This window comes from Patella vulgata, chromosome 7, assembly GCF_932274485.2.
Source record: "Patella vulgata chromosome 7, xgPatVulg1.2, whole genome shotgun sequence".
Taxonomy (NCBI): Eukaryota; Metazoa; Mollusca; class Gastropoda; family Patellidae; genus Patella; species Patella vulgata.
Window position 1 is genome coordinate 971655 of NC_065885.2, and position 21043 is coordinate 992697.

A 21043-nucleotide genomic window follows, 5' to 3' on the forward strand; every position below is an offset into this window, starting at 1 on the left:
GCGACTACTCCTTGTCACTTACAACCAGGGAATCAAAACCACGCCAGTTGACTCAATGACAGACCTTATGATATCCCAAACATGCGCTAACCATTCGGCCATCCAACCCCCCCTCCCCCCCATGTCAGATGTATGTTGGTATAACTTGACATTGTGAAGCTGACATCATTTTTTCTTATCAAAAATCACTTAAAGATGCATTATGTAAGTTTAGTTCTAGCTATAATAGTTCCAAAATAGATGATGCAAAATTAATATATTTAAAATAACTTTATTCTCAGCAAAATGAAATGGGGTTTAACGTCCTACTGTTCTGCTCCTAAACTGGGCTAATGAAGACGGGCATACGCCATATAGTGTGCTATGAGGGAAATTTTGCCCGGGCAGCGGCGCACGGCCTACTCTTATTTTGAATTCCCACTGCCAAGGGTTATTCTGAGCAAAGTTATCACTGTTTGAAGTTTTGGCAAGATGTGGCATAGATTGTTTATTATCGTCGTGACATTACCTGTTAATCAAGATTCGATCTTTATTCACCATTTTTTAATTAAATCATTAATGGCAACCATGTTTCAATCTGTTTATATCTCCACCATCCAGTGGTCTCGAGAGTTTATTATGGGCTTGTCATATGAAAAAATGTCTAAATAATAATTTATATATTTGACTCGAAAATAAAGACCTTCAATAGGCAGATTTACCTTTAATATCGACTTAATTTCATAATGTGATATTAACAATACATGTATATTGGTATAATTTGCATTTTTAATTTGGAAGTTCTAAAAATTTATGCAGTAAAACATGCAACCCTCTCCATAGCATTGCTTTCTGTAAACGAACGCGATTTTGGTTGACAATTAATTTAGGAAATGGAGTATTTGCACTCTGTATTCAAGAAACGTGGGGTTTATAGGATACAGTTTTTCATCCCATCCTTACGACTATATGCTGATCTTTGCCATGTCCTCCGTCCTGCACAGTCCTGAGGAACCTGCTCAGCTAACACCAGGATTGAAACCCGGACTAGATCCACCCTACTTTTGAGGTTTGAAAAGAAAATAACGTATAAGTGATCTACAGGTAAACCATATGCTACTAAGGATGACTTTATAATCTAGTCATATGAACTAATACATTTTTAATCTACGAACATCTATCAACATGAGAGTCCAAAATGAGTTTATCATCATACATTATTCATCCACCAACATCTTACAGCATCAGAGTCAAAATTCTAAAATAAGTTATCATCATAACATCATACAATTACCATATATAGATATCTAAACAATTAGAAAATAAATACTTTACAAAATAGTTTCCTTACAAGGTTTTTTTTCTCTTCTTTCTTTTGAGCTTTTGTTCCAAATGAAATATCAACATCTCCTCATTAATAGTTAGTACTTTTTGTGTATAAATGAGATTTTTGGAGAGAAATGGGCCTGTCTATACACACCTAGAGTTATTTGTGAGCCATCTTCTTTACCCGACTAATAAGCAATGGTCTGTGATAGGACTGCTCTCGACCTATCATCTGTTGCACTTCTGCTGCTGGCAGATCATTCCCTTATCAGCAAACCGCCTCGGTGGCATAGATATATTTAGAAATACACGCTTTGATTGTGGAGATGGTTTGATGGATGCCACTCTAATTGCTTTGTATAAACGACTCATTATGTGGGTGATTTTTAATAAACATCATTACAACCTTAACAGGGTAGGGAATTCTTGTATACGACATACAATGGCCAATCGAAACTTCGATGCCGATAAATCAGTAGACAGAGTGTCACAGATAAATAAATCAAGGTGTGTTACGTTAGGCCTTAAGAAAATATTGAAAACTCCTACCTCTACCATTATCAATAGGAATATACGAGGAGATTCTTTTTTTTTCAGAAACAACCATACATACGCAAATGTATTCTAATTGAAAATGTGACCAAATTACGTGCATAAGGCTTGTGGCAATTGTTAAGAGTTAATCAATATTTTCTGACCAAAAAAGTACATTTCGAGTAAATAGAGAGCGACAGGAGAAAGGATTTGAAATACAAAAAGACTTGAGAATACAGTATTTATAAAGAATATCAAGTCTTTAAAGGCATTAGAGTATAGGGGTTTGGTATGTAAGTTATCAATAAAACTGTACAACATTCACTACAATAGATGCATTCTGGGAAACTCTTCCATTCTGTCTGTACGTTCTTTCCTCTGGGAAATGAAATGGGGTTAAATGTCCTACTCCGACTGGGGTAGGTCTATGAGATATGGTGTACTATGAGGGAAAATTTGCCCGGGCAGCGGCACTACGGCCTACTCTTATATCGAATTCCAACTGTAAGGGTTCTTTAACATGGTTATCAATGTGTACACTACGCCTCGGTTTTTCGTCCCATCCAAATGATGTCCCTTGCCAGGCCCTCCATTCTGCACTTCTGACAAGGGGAAATCCTGATGAACTTCCTCAGTCAATACTGGGAGCGAGCCCGAGACCTCCAGGTTAGCAAGCCAACGTTTTACTCCCTGAGCCATTGCGGCCCCTCCCCTCACTGGGAATAAAATGAACATGATTCTGGGGGAAAATATAGTTTACCCAACATTTTTTATATTCCGGGATATTTCAAGGGAAGCTTTTTGACAATCTACAAATTTTTAAGTAATTGCGAAGAAATGAAAGAGCGTTGGGCCTACCAGACAATAACCCAGAATTTATTGTGGTTTTATAATATGGCGATTTGATTCTATAATTTCACTTTTCTTGGTCGTTACGATTTCTTATTTTCATAAAGGAAATAAATAGTTCAGAAGCTTGAATGGCCCTTTATCTGTCTTTTATTTTCCCCAAGAGGTGAAGAGCATACGGCCAGAATGACCGAGTCTAAGAGAAATACAATGGATGCTAACAATCAACCATCTTTCATACAATATTAAACATAATTTCTACTTAAACACTGTGGTAATATTAATTTAAAGAAAATATTTATTGAAGAATAGTCTATAAATTTTTCTTGCTGAAAATAACAAATGTATCTGGAACAATAACCATAATAATTAGTTAAACGACAAAAGACTAATAGATGTATTTTATTGCTGAATATCCACATCTCTAGACAAACAGCAGTTGCACAGGTTTTTTTTTCTTTAAAAGGGACATCAATTAAATAACGGTGCAAGTTAGAGAACAAGTTTTATGTGTAGATCTCCTAGCTTCGGACACTCAATTTTTAACTCGCCCTCAAAAATATTACAAGACGACTTTATATATATATATATAGATATATACGTTATTTTACAATAAAACTAGATACAATATGGGGGCTAAAAAAAAAGGGTGTCCTCTCATTTGCTTATTACTTTATACAATATATATTACAAAATGTACAGGTACAAAAAATTAAAACCTAGTTTTTCTTTTAATCCTATTATAATACAGATTAATAGGATATAATATTTATATATTTATATATATATATATATATAACACGATGTTTTTAATTTGAAAATGTCCGATAGGATACAATGTAAGTGGAATTTCAACAAAAAACGTTTTTTCCACTTGAATGAATCTCTTGCATCATTTCACACAGACAGACAACATTCAGATAATTCTGGGCTAAACATTAGAGTTTCAGTTCATTAGCTATTTTAGATGCAATGTTCTTAAAGCCTATTGAAGTACCGGAAATGCGTTTAAAACGAACTCCATTTACATTTAGAGAAAGTCTCGGTAGTTTGCACACTTCCATCTCCCATTGCACTAGACTGTCTGTATTTGGATCATCGTGCACACAGAGAAAGAGAAATTTCTCCCGTTGCTCATAATCACAGTTATTTGCATCAAGAACTTTCCGTATTTCGTTCATCATGTCGTGAGGGTCCATAGAACTTGTCGTTTTCATACTCCAGGTGAATCGTAGAGCTCTCGGCTTCACAGCTTCACCATCCTTAGTTTCATTCACAGACCTGCGGAACAATTTGCTGAAATTAGAAAAACATCCACACACGTAAAAAACAATGGCCAACCCTCGCAAACAGAGCTTTCACATCACTTGGTAGAATTTCTTGTTTAAATCTGAAATAGTTTCTGTTGTTCATCTGGGAGCCATCTTTTTTATCAAGATGGACCTGTGGTGTTGCAATTCTTGTTGATTTTGATTGAAAATTATGTTGGTTTTTTTTTCTCTCAATAACTTTTTGATAGTTCTCCAAAAGTTAAAATGTATTTTTTAGTATATAATGTTATTATTTTCAACATATTATTGAATTTGTTAAGAATAATAATGGAAGGAATCATGCAATGTGCTATAATATATTTGGGTACATAACATGCAGGGGCTTATTTAATTTCCATGCTTCAAATTAGGAAGAGTCTAAAATTAAAATATTCAACACTTCAAATAAGAAATTCATTACAAAATGGACTCAAGCAGTTTTGGTAACTTGCAATAAAATTAGAGTTTTCTTGGCAACTAGCAATTTTGCATTAGATGTTTCGAAATTTGCAATGACATTAGAATTTTCTCTGTAACTTGTAAAATAACATAAGAATTTTCTCTGTAAAAGGCAAAGTGATTTTAGAATTTTGCAATAACAGAGGTTTTTTTCGGTAACCAGTAACTTGCTATTGTAGTAAGAAATTCATGGACTCAAGCAGTATTGGTAACTTGTAATAAAATGAGAGTTTTCTTGTTAACTGGCAATTTAACATTAAAAAACACAACACAATTTATATGGAATACAATCACTGGTTTATACACATATAGCACGACGTTTCCACAAGTATTCTCTTATCGTTATCAAGTAGAAGTATCAAGTATAAACCAGTGATTGTATTCCATATAAATTGTGTTGTGTTTTTTTAATAATGTTCTCAATCACTAAATGCCACTCAAGGATTAAATTTGACATTAGGGGTTTTTTTTCTTCAAAATCTGTAATAACATTAGAATTTTCTCTGTAAGTTGCAAACTGACATTAGAATTTTCTCTGTAAATGGAAATTTGTATTAGGATTTTTTGGTACCGTAACTTGTAATTAACAGAACACTATTTCTATGGGAAACAATCACTGGTTTGATTCTAAAAGGATGATGTTTCGACAAGTACCCTCTAGGTAACCGTAAGAGGATACTTGTCGAATTGTTGTGCTTTTAGAATTAAACCAGTGATTGTTTTTTCCATAGAAATTGTCTTTTGTTTATGTGTTTCCCAATCGCTAAATGCCACTTAAAGATTATAACTTGTAATTGTAATATAACCTTAGAATTTTCCAGGGTAACTTGATATAGACCATTAGAATATTCCAGGGTAACTTGATATAGACCATTAGAATTTTCCTGGGTAACTTGCAATTTTCTATCAGAACAATGAGAGTACAATTCTTTTTTCCTTTTTTTATTTAGGGGTGAAACATGCAAAGCGATACTTAAATTTTGGTAACTGCATCTAAAGCAAGAATAAGCATATAAGAGTAAGCGATTTGTTCCCTGAACCATTTTTTTGCTACCTATTAATTACAACTGTGCTATATTATATAGATCAAAGCAATATCTGTATTTCAGGCCCAGGGAAATAATTAACATTTTACAATACCAGAATTTCTATATTCTTATTAATGCTTTTATATTGTTATGTCAAGGTCAATATAATTGGTCCATCAGCAATCGATGTATTGTTAATTAGAGTAAACAACTTATCAAGGTGTTAACAAAAAGCATTCTTCTTTCGATTCTCGGGAAGATAACTATTGTATGAAAGAATAAGTAAACCGGATATAGACGTCATTGGTATCGAAGTATGTCAATGCCGCCATTGAAGTATATACCAACTGGTCGATGATCCAGTATTCTGCCAGCGTCATAGTTAAGATTTGACTGCGATGTTACAGGGATATCATGGGATGAGTTGTCAATGATACTGTTATCCTCTAAATAACTTTGACCCACTGAGGATCCTGTGTTAATGGGGGTGGAAGAAACATGACCACTAGATGTATCAATAATAGACTTATTAACATCATTGATAAAATGGCTATCAGGGCTGAGGATAACATTTGTTGCATCGGTAGTGATAGGAATGTCATTGTTGACTACTGTAGTTTTTATGGAGTCTAGAGTAGCTAAGTCCTGGTCTAGACTTCCTGGGTTTGTGTGTTTGACTTGACCAGAATTATAGACATTTGTTTTTGTCGTATTATTTTTTGAGGGGATAATATTATTGACACCAGGGTTATTGTCTTCACTAGGGTCATAGCCTAAGACATGGTTATTGATATTTAGGTGCTCATGATTAGGTTCATAAATATTATCAATATTATGGGTGGGTTCAGTGGCTACATCAGCAGATACTATAGCACTGTTTGGACTAGTTTGGGGTTGGAAACGGTTTGAAGCAGGATCTGTCACATTTAACCAATTCACAATAGTTCGTCAATTTGTTAACCAGATATTTATTGTCCATTTCGAATGGTAGGCCGAAGACCGCAACAGGAATTGAATCAACAGGGTAGTCCCATGTGATGTTTCCAGCCGACTCTACTGTATAATTGCAATTCTTCACTGAGAAGGTCTTGAGATTCTCAAGAAATAACTCCTTGGCAAGTATATCCTTAAGAGTTAGGCAAAACTTGCCCTTACCTACATTTTGGAGACATTTTATATTGCTGATGTAAAAATCCTTAGCTTGTAGGAAATATAATATGTCTACTGAGGCAATACCAGTGGAGGGGTTATCATCGTCAGGAATCAGTTCAACAGTATTGTCCGGAATTATACGGTTTGTTACACTCATCTCCCCATTAGGGTTAATTGTCATCTTTGTCGATTTTATGTAACTCATTGTCAATAAAACACTTCAACAGCTTGTATGCCGTCTTAATTAGAGTTTAAAGGTGGTGAATCACGGTGGCCATAGACCGTCCATGACAATATGGCTGACACCAACACTGAGAATTCAAATGTCTTGTCACAGTAGAACTCAAATAGTTTATACAATTATCAACTCTGAGATATTAATCCATTACAGGGTATCTGGGTCGTATCTATACAAAAGATAAGATGGCCATTGTCGGACACTAAATAAATAGCTCTTTATAAACGCCAGTAGAGGGAGAGCTATCAAGACACAATCAGGTGTATTTATTTGAAAGTCTACCGGAATTCATTTCAAATATATGCATCATGATTATGATAACGTAGGGCGCATCGAATTACCCAATGACTCCAAAACAACACCCAGTAACTCCAAAAATGGAGTGCAAACACAAAATAACAATTTAGTTGAGTTTAAGAAGCCTCACTGCTTTGTGCCCAAATCGGAGGTTCAGGAGAGATAACTCGTGTATGTGATTTGTGTCCATTGTCACTTTCGGTCATCGACATCGTACCTTGTTTTGAAATAAATAAAATCAATTTAAATAAGTAGCGCTGACAATTAATTGTCTCTGCTCAGAGTATTCTCATGTTATGATAGTTTATTATGTTGTGAACAATGACAATATTTAAATTTATAGTCCAGTAAATCTGGGGTTAGACCCAAAACAAATTGCAACAGAATTGATTTCACTGGGATGCATTTCAGTATAGTCCCCTAAACAACATCCCAAAAATCTTCCAAAATATTTTTGGTGGAAATGGGTCAAATTGCGTAATATGCTAATTAGCATAATTTCATATTTAAAAAATTGACTTAATGCTATAACTTGGCTATTAAATGTTCAAATTAGGTGGAAATTGTGTCTAAACCCATGTTTTCGTGGCCTGGTAAGCGAATAAACACATTTAGAATATAATCACTTTATTACATAATGCATAATATGCAAATCAACATCCACCATTAGTGAAAAACTTATATTCCCCCCTAAATCTGAAACTCTTTGACTTAGCACCATAAAACCAGTATCTACGCTCATAATTTCAGGGTCAAGGGTGCCAAAAAACACTAAGAGAACAGCACAGTGGTATTGCATAGAACACAATATGATAAGAACACAGCAGTAATCCATGTAAAATGTCAAACCGAACATTTCCCGAATGTAGATGAGCTAAGTTTATTCGAAAATTAACTTGGTAATAATAAGCCAATTAAATAAAGTCTCATCAATAATGGTTTGGATGTTTTCATAGATGATCCGTTGTAGCATGAAGCAGTCCAGATTAAATAAAGTGTAAAGTGTAATTTTATTGTGAGTTGTCTTGTGCCACCTGCAATGAGATGCAAAAACACAGAGGTCACACAATTTCGGCTTAATCCTTACTGATTATTCCTTAACTTAAATCAACACTGACGTGCATTTAGTAGTTATTTTAATAATTAATTTGCAGTGGATATGAAGTTCAGATTTATGTTTAACCTTTTTGTTGACAGAGCCTTTTTGTTGATTGTCTCTAATCATAGCTATAATATTAAATTGTTTATTGCACTATATATATATATACCATAATATGTTTCATGCATATAATTACTGTTTTAATAAACTATTAATCTCTAATTACAATACATTTCAACGAAACGAAAGTATACATTTATTTTTTGTCAATAAAAATCACATACACGAGTTATCTCCCGTGAACCCGATTTGGGCACAAAGCAGCGAGGCTTCTTAAATTCAACTTATTTTGTTTCCACGGTCAACATTTTTGGAGTAATTGGGTGTTATTTTGGTGTTGTTGGGTAATTTGACGCAAATTGTTATTGGAGTTAGGCCTATTAGGCAATTTGACACACCACGACGCGCACGATACTAGATCTTGGTTATCCGAGAAATAACCAAGATCTAGTATTGTGCCCACGACGCACCCTTATACTTTATCATAATCATGATGCATATATTTGAAATGAATTCCGGTAGTCTTTCAAATAAATACACCTACAGCGTTTTCATCTGGCCTGTGGAGAGATTAAATAGTTATTCGTTATATTATAATGTATTATACATTTAAAATAAATTAGTTTTGTGGGAGGAATCGGGGATTTTCAAAGTGAATTCCAGTGATTATAAATGAATTCCGGTGATTGTAAATAAATTCTGGTGATTAGTGTACCCGGAATTGACTATCGATATATTTCCCAGTAATTGCCAACGATTATCGACTATCAGTATTTTTCACCAGCACTATACTTGTTACAGTTTGTAAAGTTTAAGAATCATCAAAATATATTGTAATTGGAACACTTACCGTGTGTGTAATATCTGTAGTTTAATATCACTGGTATTACAATTTCTAGTATCAGTGTTGGGTTTTTTTGTAACTTCTAATTTTTCGGTTTTCGTCATAGATACTTCCAGATGAGCCAACATTTCCTTAAATTCAGCGACTTCCTTATCTTTTCTTGTCATCTTTTTATTTAAATCTGCGATTTCTTTATCTTTTTGTTCCATCTTTTCATTCATTTCAGATTTGAAATTTTCAAGTTCAGATCTTAGGTTGCTATCTTCAGGCACGTAGCTAGTGGCAGGATATGCCCGCATTGGCCCCCTTCTAACTACTTGCCTGCCTTCTCCATTTGCTTGGTAATCAGCATTGGGATGTGAATATAAATAATTATATGTAGTGTGGGTCCCCTAGAATAGAAAATGAATACAACCCTTAAATCAAATAAAACCACTTACATATTATTACATCAACAATTGGAATGTACGTAGCTCATACCATTCTGTATTTGGCCATTTGCTGCTCTTTCTTCAAATTTGTGTATTTAAAAAACATGAAGTAGTTTTACTTATTATAACAAGTTGACTTTAACATTTAGGCCCATATTTTCAAAAGTGGATCAGTGCTAATCATAGATTTAATCTCTGATTTTCTGACCAGCCATATTCTAAAAAGCTGATTAAATTTTAAGCTAAGATTTTTACAAACTGTGATTAGCTTAACCATTGAGTTAATCATTGTTCGAGAATACCATAAAATGTGGTATTCTGGAACGTTGACTTATACTTAACCTTCGACCAAATCACCCCAATATTTAGTCATCTCAGGGGGGTATTTTTTAGGAAGGATTAAGTGCATGGATATGCAATTACAATGCATTGAATGTTATAGAAATGATTATTTTGCATTAAATTCAGACACATTGCACTTATATTTTGCTACAAATTCACATTCACCTTAAATTCTGTTAAAAAAGATTTTTGAAATATTAAACATTCTCTATAGTATAAAATAATATAAAACTTAATTTGACTGAAATTTTCAATATATTCTTCTTTCATCATCTACTTTTGAACTGTTATAGCAAGAATGGCCAACTCTCTATTAAAATCTTCCATAATGTATCTTTAAGTAATTACGTATACTTTAAATCAAAATCTATAAACTGCAAGATAAAAATAATTTTTAGAAATGTCAAAGAACCTTTTAACAAAAGGAATTGCAAAAAAAAGGGCAAATCAAGCTCTTAGCACAAGTCGTCCATGCAGTAAACAAGGGTTGACTCTAAAATCTGAGCACGAGTAACGACCCATTATGTAATTATCAGAAATAAATAAAAATTGTTTGGCTTCTGAAATGAAATGAAATGGGGTTTAACGTCCTACTGTTCTGCTTCGAACTGGGCTAATGAAGATGGGCATTACGCCATACAGTGTGCTATGAGGAAAATTTTGCCTGGACAGCGGCACTACGGCCTACTCTTATATCGAATTCCAACTGTCAAGGGATCTTTTACGTACACGCCAATGTGTACACGGGACCTTGGTTTTTCGTCCCATCCGAACAACTAGACAGCTGTCCTTGTCAGGCCCTCCGTCCTGCTTCACTGACAAGGGGGAACCACGCCGGAAAATCTGGATGAACTTTCTTGGCCAATGCAGGGATCGAACACCCGACCTCCAAGCTAGCGAGCCAGCGTCTTACCCACTTAGCCACCGTGACCCCCCGTGTTTGGCTTCTAGTATAGCCCTATACGATCGTTTAATATACAAAACACTTAAAAGGGGCATTATGAGAGATTAGATTAAGAGCTGGCAATTCTCACTATAATAGTTAACGAGAGCATCGCTATTGCTGCAATATACGTCCACATTCCTGCTTGGATTGAAATGGTACTTTTTGAAATAAAGAAGGCTAGGCATTGGGTTTGTTTTGCCAAATTTGCAGACTAAATTCAACAAAATGTGGGTGTGACACCGCCCCTGGGGGTCGGGACATGCACCAATATCATTAGTTGCCGTCCTTAGGCTATAAGGAATACTTACATCAAGTTCCAAGACGATCCATTAAAAATTGTGACCTGAAGGCAACACACAGACACACAAAGCCAAAATGGGTGTGGCTCAGCCTCTGGTGGTCGGACATGCAACAAAATCAATAGGGATGATCCTTATGGTATAAGGAATGAGTATACGAAGTTTCAAGATAATCCATCAGGAATTGCACACACACATGCACACAGACAGGGGCGACGGCATAGTACATTCATATTATGAATGTGGACGTATAAAAACTAGATAATGTAAAGGGAATTTGCTGAAAATTTCAGTCAAATTAATCCAGTCTGAACCGAGGTATTAGCTTTTGAATTTTAGGACTAGCCTCGATCATCATTACTAAATTCGGTGAACGGATTCAATTCCAGTAAATATCGCAGACTAGCGATGACATTATGGCCTGGATCAGTTAATTAAACATACATTATGCCTATTGCAGGTCTTTCTTTTGGCCTAAAATGTTATCTAAATTATTAATTAGACATTAATTAACTTATCCAGACCATAATCAACTATCGATGTCATCGCTAATCTGCGATGTTTATTGGATTAGGTTCCGATTTGCTGTTCTACTTTCATTCATGATTTAATCATGAAATGGATAATCAAGACTATGTTTTTCATCGTACCAACTTTAGTAATGATGATCGCGGCTAGGCCGAAAATTCAATCGCTAAAACTCGGTTCAGAGTGAATCAATTTGACTGAACGTTTCAGCAAACTGCCTTTACATTATCTAGTTTTTAACTATTATAGTGAGAACTGCCAGCTCTTTACCTAATGTATTTTTAATGTCTAATTAATAATTAAGGTCTAAAGAAAGATCTGCAATAAGTATAAGGATTTCAATTTTTGTGTATATTAATTTTTAATGTTTTTAATACAGCACATGTTAGTGAGCACCTTTAAACCCCCACTTTAAGATTTTACATTTCTTCTGTCAGTTTCCTTAAGCTGTTGTTACTTTAATAATAGTGAGTATATTTAACTGAGTTTCATTGTTTCTTGGTCACGTGATGTATTTGTTTGTAGATACATTCAGTTGTTAACCATCTTTGTTTCAAAGAGGAGCTTTAACAAAGTCGTGTCTAAGTTTAGTTTTGGTGATTGATTTCTGTGAAGTTTTGGTAAAGAGTTGCAGTTATTTACCAGGTATGTTGAATTATGTTTTACTGATTATATACTGAGCGCCATGGAAAACGGATAACTTAGTTTTTTGTATAACAAAATGATCCTGTAAACATATCTTATTTATTTTGCTTCTTATTGTGAACGATATTCAAATGGGAAAACATCAATAACAACACATTTGTACACTGATGGATGTTTATGTAATCAAGGGTACAAAGTCAGAGGGGTCAAAACCAAAAGTACGACACAGATGTCGGTAGCGCGTGTCCTCCACGGGCTCTTACGCACGCTGTGCAGCAACGTCGAATGGAATTAACCAATGTTTAAAAGAAGGCCTGGCAGCAATGGTGTGCATCTGTGGTCTCCGATACAGACGGCGTCTAATCTCATCCCAGACACGTTCTATCGGTGCCATGTCCAGAGACATGGCTGGCCAGTCCAAGACATTGATGTTGTTAGCAGCCAGGTAGTCCATACTAAAACGGGCGGTATGCGGACGTGCATTATCCTGTTGGAAGTGCTGAAGTTGTGGGTGTGCTCGAAACATCGGAACAACAATTGGTTGCAAGACATCATCACGGTAGGCTGCAGCATTAACGCGACCCCTGCAAATGTGTAGGGCGGTCCGGTGATGAAATGTGAAACCTCCCCACACTATTACACTTCCCAGACCCCATCGATTCGTTTCGAAGACGCAGCAGTCTGCAAGACGTTCCCCAAGACGTTCCCCAAGACGTCTCCGCACACGTTCAAGGCCATCAGCGTGATAAAGATGAAAGCGACTCTCATCACTGAAGAGCACACTTTGCCAGTCTACTCTTCTCCATGTCTGGTGTCCTTGAGCCCATATCAAACGCCGCTGACGGTGATGATCCCTGAGGATAGCTCCAACATAAGGTCGTCGTGCACGGAGTCCTACTTCTCTTAGACGACGTCTTACGCTGTTGGCACTTACTGGTCCTTGTCTTTCAACGACTGCTGCACCTGTTCGAGTCGCTGGGCGGAATCTGTCACGCAGATGAGTGACCCGGATGTAGCGGTCTTGAGTCTGGGTTGTAATGCGTTGTGGACCAGGACGTTGACGGTCACGTGTTGATCCAGTGACTCGAACACGTTCCACCAACCTTACAATAGTGAACTGACGACAATTGAAGTGCCTGGCAATAGCACGTGTAGACATGCCAGTACTGGACACTCCCATGGCTTCATTCCGTTGATTTTCAGTAAGTCTCGGCATCTCTAGCTCGATTCCTTCACACGTCCAACAACAAATTACGACAGATTGACGTTTCACAGTTCATGTACTGCACATTAAGTTGAAAACATGCTTTTAAAGGGCTCACGCACAATGCTGCACGTGAATATTGGGTTTTTCATGTGCATCTCGTGCAATTTTTTGTGCACACAGGCCGATATTTTTTGCGTGAAACAATAGTTCATAGTATTGCATAATATTATACATACAAAACCACCTAGTAATAAAATATTTGGGGAAAAAAGTGATGCGTTTTCCATAGCGCTCAGTATATAAGCTGTATCTTTAACTCTGTAGTTTGATATTTTAATACTGAAAAATTTGGTGTTCTGGGGGTCCTCCCCCATAAAATTTTGAAAATTTGGTGCTCTCTCCTCGCATTGGAGTGCATTCCTGGGCCTCAGCCCGGGTTGTAAGGTTGATTAGCTAAACTAACTGAGTATTTAAAACCCCACTTCAGGTAAGTTAGTTTAGAATGTAAATATAGTGTATTTAATTAAAGTACCGGTGCCATATTTACTATTTGTTTCAAACAGTGATTTACTTTGTAGCACGGATTTATTTTTAAGCTGTGGTAATGGTGTTAGTTTATGTGTTAATGATGTTTGTATTTTGATATTCTCTTTTGTTTTGAAAAACTTATATTATATTGAATTGTATATTTGCAGGGTTTTTATTGCTTGCCTGATTTAATTGATAAAGTATTGAATCCGTTATGGATTGTTTATTACAACGACCCCCAGACCCCCTCTACAACATTAAGGGCCATAACTCTGGAAGAAATTATTGGAAAGTGTTGACAATCAATAGCCGTCCTCCTCTCATGAAGTTAAACTCTGTGTATAAATTTCAAGTCAATCAGATATTAACTTTAGAGCATCCACAAGATATTTCAAAGTGATCAAGGGCCAAAACTCTGGTAGCAATTATCGGAAATAGTTGAAAATCAACAGGCTTCCTCATCTCATGACCTTAAACATTGTTATTACATGTATTATTTTTTTCCAATGTGTCCACAATGGCTTTCTTTTTGTCAATAAAAATTTTTTTTGTTACATTCTAAGTTTTAGCTGCTAAAGCAATATTTCCAATGTAAGAGATTTAAGAAAAGAAAGACAGTCAAGCTCTTTGAAGCTTGATAAATTATTATTATTATTATCATTATTATAAAATTTATATTGTAATCTTCCTAATTCACCCATATCCTAAGAAAATCAAACTCCCACTACAATTTGGGAAAGTGTAGTATAACAAAAACCCTAAAAGCAGATACATAATTAGGGAACTAGGCCTATAGCAAAATAGACAAATAGTGATAATTTCGGATTTTAATAGAAAAGAGAGGGCCTGCGCTTCTATTGCATCAGAACAAATGTGACTTTAATATAAGGAACAGACTAAAAGGGACCCACGGTGGTGCAGGATGGAGAGTCTGGCAAGGGACACCGTAAGAGTCGCTTGGATCAGGTGCCGAGTACACATTGGCATGCACATAAGCTAACCCTTGGCAGTTGGAATTTGTTATAACTGTGAGTCTTAGTGCCGCTGTCTGGGCAAAATTGCCCTCATAGCACACTGTATGGCGTATGTCCGTCTTCCTTAGCCCAGTTAACGTCCACTTGACACAAAATAGGTCATTCCCGGACTAACACATGGTTCAATTTTTATTTCAATAATTCGCCTGCATGTATATTAGAAGTGGGAGGACCATTGTATTATGGTCAGTATTACATATAGGTCAGTTTTAGGTAGGTCTAAGGTTGGTTTGAAGAAGTGCAGTCTTAGTGCAAAGAAATTTGGATAGTGTCATTTCATTGTCAAACACAAAATCAGGGTAATGTTGTGCAAGTTTGAAGACACAGGGAAAGTACAAAGTATGTTAAATAATTGTGATTTTTTTTCCATGAAACTTTATACTATTCTAAATGCTTTCGTAAAATTTATATAAAAATTGGTTAATATTTGTAATTATTGTCATATTTTTTATCGGTAGGACTTACTTGTCCCATCAGGCAGATTTCTACATGTATTTATAGGCCTACACCTTTTTGGGACCTGGGACTCTTTGTCTTAAAAGATACATGATGGGGAATAGATAAAAAGCTGGCAGTTCTTACTATAATAGTTAAAAACTAGATAGTGTAAAGGGAATTTGCTGAAAATTTCAGTCAAATTGATCCACTTTGAACCGAGAATTTAACGATTGAATTTTGGGCGTATACCCTCAATCATCATTACTCAAGTCGATACGATAAAAAAACATAGTCTCGATTATCCATTTTTTGATTTAATTATGAATGAGTGCTGAGCAGCAGATTTGATCCTAATCCAGAAAATATCGCAGGCTAGCGATGCCATCTTGAGGTGATTATGGTCTAATTAATGTCTAATTAATAATTTAGACAACATTTATGCAGTAATGAACCAAATAACGTTTATTTTGAAATGAAATGGGGTTTAACATCCTTCTTATCTGCACCTACTTGGGTAATACAGTTTGCCATCAGAGTATTTTTATCAAGGACAGCAGCACTACGAACTACTTTTATTTCGAATTCCGACTGTAAAGGGTTCTTTTCGGTCCTCGGTTTTTCGCACCTTCTGTTCTGCACCAGTGACAATTGGTAACCAACCAGGCAGGAAAATCCAGATGAACCTTATCGGCCAACAAGGCGAGCGAAAACGAGAGCTCCTGGTTAGCGAGCCAGCGTCTTACCCACTAAGCTCCACTTATTTATTTTTAACACCGTAATTCACCACACACTCTTCGCATACCCAACTTACGCTGTCTATAATTATATATGTTTTCGAATTTGGCCCCCCCCCCCCCCCCCCCCGCCACCGCCCTCATCAAAGTGCAAGAAATTGTCGCGCCGCAAAGGATGCATGTTCCTGATGCAACGACCGAGAGTTTACCACCTTGACATGATGTACGGAAAATAGCCCGCGGCCCTCCTTGTTTGTGATTGATGCCCCCCCCCCCCCCAACAACTCTGGCTACGGGTCTGTTCAAATGATTTTTCAAAAAGGGTGGAGTGGTTTTCGACGAGCTTATCGAGGACATATTTGGTGACACTTTCAAGCGATTATGTACAGAAAAAGAAAACACAAGGCAAAGTCGACTAGAAATGACATTCGTTGCATTAAAAGAGAGGGAGAGAAATGGGGATTAACGCCCACTTGACACAGATTAGGTCATTTCGGGACTAACATATGGTTCAATTTTATTTCAACACTTCGCTTGTACGTAGGGGTCTTTAGCAGTGGGAGGGCACCGGAGGACCTGGAGAAAACCCACGTGCTTGGAAGGGCGACCATACTCTTTGTCACGTACAACCTGGGAATCGAACCCAGACCAGTTGACTCAATAACAGACCTTGTAATACAGCGCGCACGCGCTAATCATTCGCCATCCACCTCCAGCGCAAAAGCATTTCAAATTTACCAACGCTAGCAAAGCTTATAGCATTGTTATTAACACCTGTTTCTCTATTGCATTAAAAACTTTTGTTATATTCTTTTTTGCAGTTTCATATGTTCACACAATATTTCCAAAAAAGAGATGTAAGAAATGAAAAACAGCCAAGTTCAAAGCGGAGCTAACTTAATAATTGTATTTTAGGTCTTTTAAGCTTGATAATTACAAATATACTGTTCATTTTTTTTTATATATAATAAACGATATTATATTTAATATATCTCATGCAATTTTATGTAATTGACACTCAGTTGTATGTATAAAAATTGCAAAAGAAGTATCTAAACGGCCAATTAAATCTCGTCGAAACATGAAATAGACATATTTTATGTTTATATAATGACGTGCCAAGGGGGCGATGCGAACAACTTTATTAAAAATAATAATTACATTTACATCTTCCATGTGACCGGCCTACGCCTAGAGTCGTATTTAAAGGGCCAATCTCGATTATGTTTTGGAGAATAAAACTGCAAAATTTTGTGTTAATAGCCTTTAAAATCCCCTAGCTTTGGGCCGAGAAGCTAACTCAATATACGTGATACGTTTTCAAACAACTTATACTCGTCAGTCTTCATCTGAAAACGGAGATCGGTGTGATAAGCAGTATTATACGGTGTCTGGATGAAACCAGACTTTTATTTTATAAAAATAACATGTAGGTGAAATTTACCTTTCGTTATCAGGTACAGGGGCCTGTTTCACGAAATTTTAACTAAGATAAAATCCAAATTTTAGTAATTTGATTGGATAATACTAGGTTGATTTTAGTGCTTAGCCAATCAAAATTGAAGTATCTACTAAAATTTAGATTTTAACTTTAATTAAGATTTCGAGAAACAGGGCCCTCTAAAGGCACGGCAATAGATTATCAGGTCAACCAGCGAAAAAAATGAATCGAAATCTTAAGAGTTGCGTATCCGGATGAGCGGTTTTGACGTTGACGTCAAAACGACTCAATATTTCGAACTGAAATTTTGAGACAAGGTAAATACACCTATCTCTCTATATTTTGGCGCTTAAATTTCATACGTACACATTTGTTTCTGATTCTGTTAAAATCCGGGATGTTCCCTTTAAAAAGAAATATTGCGAGTTTATACAAAATTGACAAATAATGATAAATTCGGATGTTAATCGGAGAGAATTTTGGATTATCGTGAAGACAATTACACCTCTGCACATCCCCAATGTGAACACAACTAGGTCGCTTGTGGGGAAATGTGACATAACAACTACTGAAATTCACTGTTCCAATACTAAAAAATCCTACAATACCAAAAATTGAATGTCTTTTAACACGGACCCGCTTTTCCTCCCTGCTTACACCCTACTGACCACTTTGAACCCTAGGTGGGGAAACACGGTTCTCAAACACAATGTAATGTCTTTATAATCTACTTCCTGTAACTGGTCCCTTCCGTAAAAGATCAACAAAACTCTTTATTCAATGATTCTATGAAATCAGTGTTTTAAATGTTTGATTTACAATCAAATTTTAAAACTTAATCTTAATCGTTGAGGAAGAGAAATTATAGGTTAGCTAATCTGACTTTTGAGAATGCCAATTTAGTCAACTACTAATTTCTAATTAGCTAGTTACCGATTAGACCTAATCACAGATTATTTTAGACACTGTTCGAAAATATCGGCCATATTATTTTAGACACCGTCCGACCTAATCACATATTATTTTAGACACCGTTCGAAAATATGGGCCTTAGCGTTATTTCATAAAACATAAACATGACGGAGTTGTACTTACTTGATTATGATTATTGGACATCTTTTTAATAATCACAAATTTTTGTGACAGCTTTCTAACACTAATAAATTTCCTGGTTGACTTAAAACTTACCCAAATCTCTATCATTCAGACAAATATACGAATTTGTACGTTGGGGTCTATATAGGGTGTTGGTGATCGAGACTAAAACATTCAAATGACTTTACATAAGTTATAAATAGACACACACTATTTATATATAACAATTACGATGGTTTAATAAACAAGATTTCACAAGTTCAATTACGTGTAGTAGGAGGGGCTTATGACTGGCGATAATGTATCTTAGGAATACAAAGCTCGCCAATTAGATAACAAGCCTCATCTCTCAACCCTCTGTGTTTCGAGATAAGAGATGGTGCTATATAGTTCCACGTAGCAAAACCCAACGCAAATCGCATCGGGCCTCCGTAAGCAAAATTGACAATATTTTTCATCGAAACAACGATTGCTTATTGTTATTTATTATAATATTTCTGCCACATCCAACTATATAATCCTACCTGAAACGGGTATAAATCATCATATTTAAAATCGAAGCCTTTTAAAGCGGTTACTAGGAACGCCATTTTTAAATGGGGGATAATAATAATAGTTTTATTCTCAACTACATGTACAAGCGTGACTATGGAAGTTACAACAAACATTTCACATTGCAATGCATAAGAGTATCTAACTACATATCTTACAAAATAACATTAATTTTCAAGACGAGTGGTACATATTAATCTAATCGGCAATATTTAATGTTACAAATCAATTAACAAAGCTATATTTATATTCCTCTTTTCTTAAATGCATTCAATACAAAACTTCCAACATTTCCATACTCTCTTCATTATTCATTAATACATTAAGTTGAATTAAATCAGTAATATGAGGTTTGATGAATGGTGAAAGATATCGTTGTCTCAAAGTATCATAAAATGGACTATACAATAAGAAATGTTTTTCATCTTCTACTAATTGAAGGTTGCAGTTTTTACATAATCTCTCATTACGATTAATGAAGGATTTACTGTATCTTCCCATTTCAACTTCCAGTTTATGTGCAATAAGTCTAAATTTACTGAGTGCACCCTTTCATCTTTTTTCAGTGCACATAAATAATTTTCCATGCTATAGGAATTCTTAATATTATAATAAAAATCATGTTTTGAATTTGATTTCATATGTCCATTTAGATGCTGAATAGTCTTACTCTGGTCAGTGTGTTTCCAGGACTGGATATATATATCATGTAATCGGGTTTTAAATAAGTGTGAAAAGAATTCTGTATTAAAATTTTCATTTTTTGCGGCAGTAAATATTTCACCTATTTCTTTTTCCTTTAGTATAATCTTGATTAGACTAAGCCATTTACTATTAGAAGTCTTCATCTCTGTGACCGCTAGTGACATTAATGAATTATAACATTTAACTTCAGATTCTATCCATGTCTTAACCATTCTATATTTCACATCTAGAAAGAGAGGAAATCTGCCTAGTTCAGCAAGAACAACTGAGTTAGTAGCCTTTTTGTGAATTTTCAAAATACTCTTACACAAATTTAAATGTAGCTTTTCAATTTTTAAAGTGTTATTAATGTTTGTGGTAATATAATCACCTCAAGCATGACATGCATACAAGGTAATAGGTTTGACTAATGAGTCAAACAGTTTAAATAATATATGAGGTGAAACATTATTATGAGAAAAAGCTTTTATAATCTTAAAGTATGCCTTCAATGATTTATCCAATAAATACCTAACGCCTTTACTAAGAGAACTAGATGACTGAACTGTGATACCTAGACAAATCGGCCCCGTTGTCGCGACGCAGGAGCGCCATCACGTCGTGATCTCTAAAACTATTATGGCCACGTCCGCCTTCATTTCTATCGGGTTTGGAGCTCAAAGTACGGCAATAAACTCGCTCTAACTTGACTGAATGAAAAATCTAACATACCTTTCGACTTTGTGGAATAACAATCTATAATTCTACTGATCTTTTTTTTGAAAATCTTATCGGATTCCTGAGAACAGATGTAGGCCTATTTTCTTCATCATCACCATCAAAACATTGAAGAATCCATTATGACGTAAATTTTATGTTAATTAGATTGCCATTACTTAGATTTTCCTTTTTCTCACTGTTTTATTGTCGATTTGGGATGATACGAATATTTAGTATATATTAA

At 35.4% G+C, this 21043-nt stretch overlaps 1 long non-coding RNA gene across 1 annotated transcript; it reads right to left on the reverse strand.

Annotated features, from left to right (window-relative positions):
- Positions 1-688: 688 nt before the first annotated feature.
- LOC126828689 (uncharacterized) lies at positions 689-18936 on the reverse strand. Its single transcript, XR_007683209.2, has 3 exons — positions 18844-18936; positions 9182-9567; positions 689-3984 (listed from the first exon to the last, which is right to left on the reverse strand). It is a non-coding gene; the product is annotated as an uncharacterized LOC126828689 (long non-coding RNA).
- Between the last annotated feature and the right edge of the window lie 2107 nt (positions 18937-21043).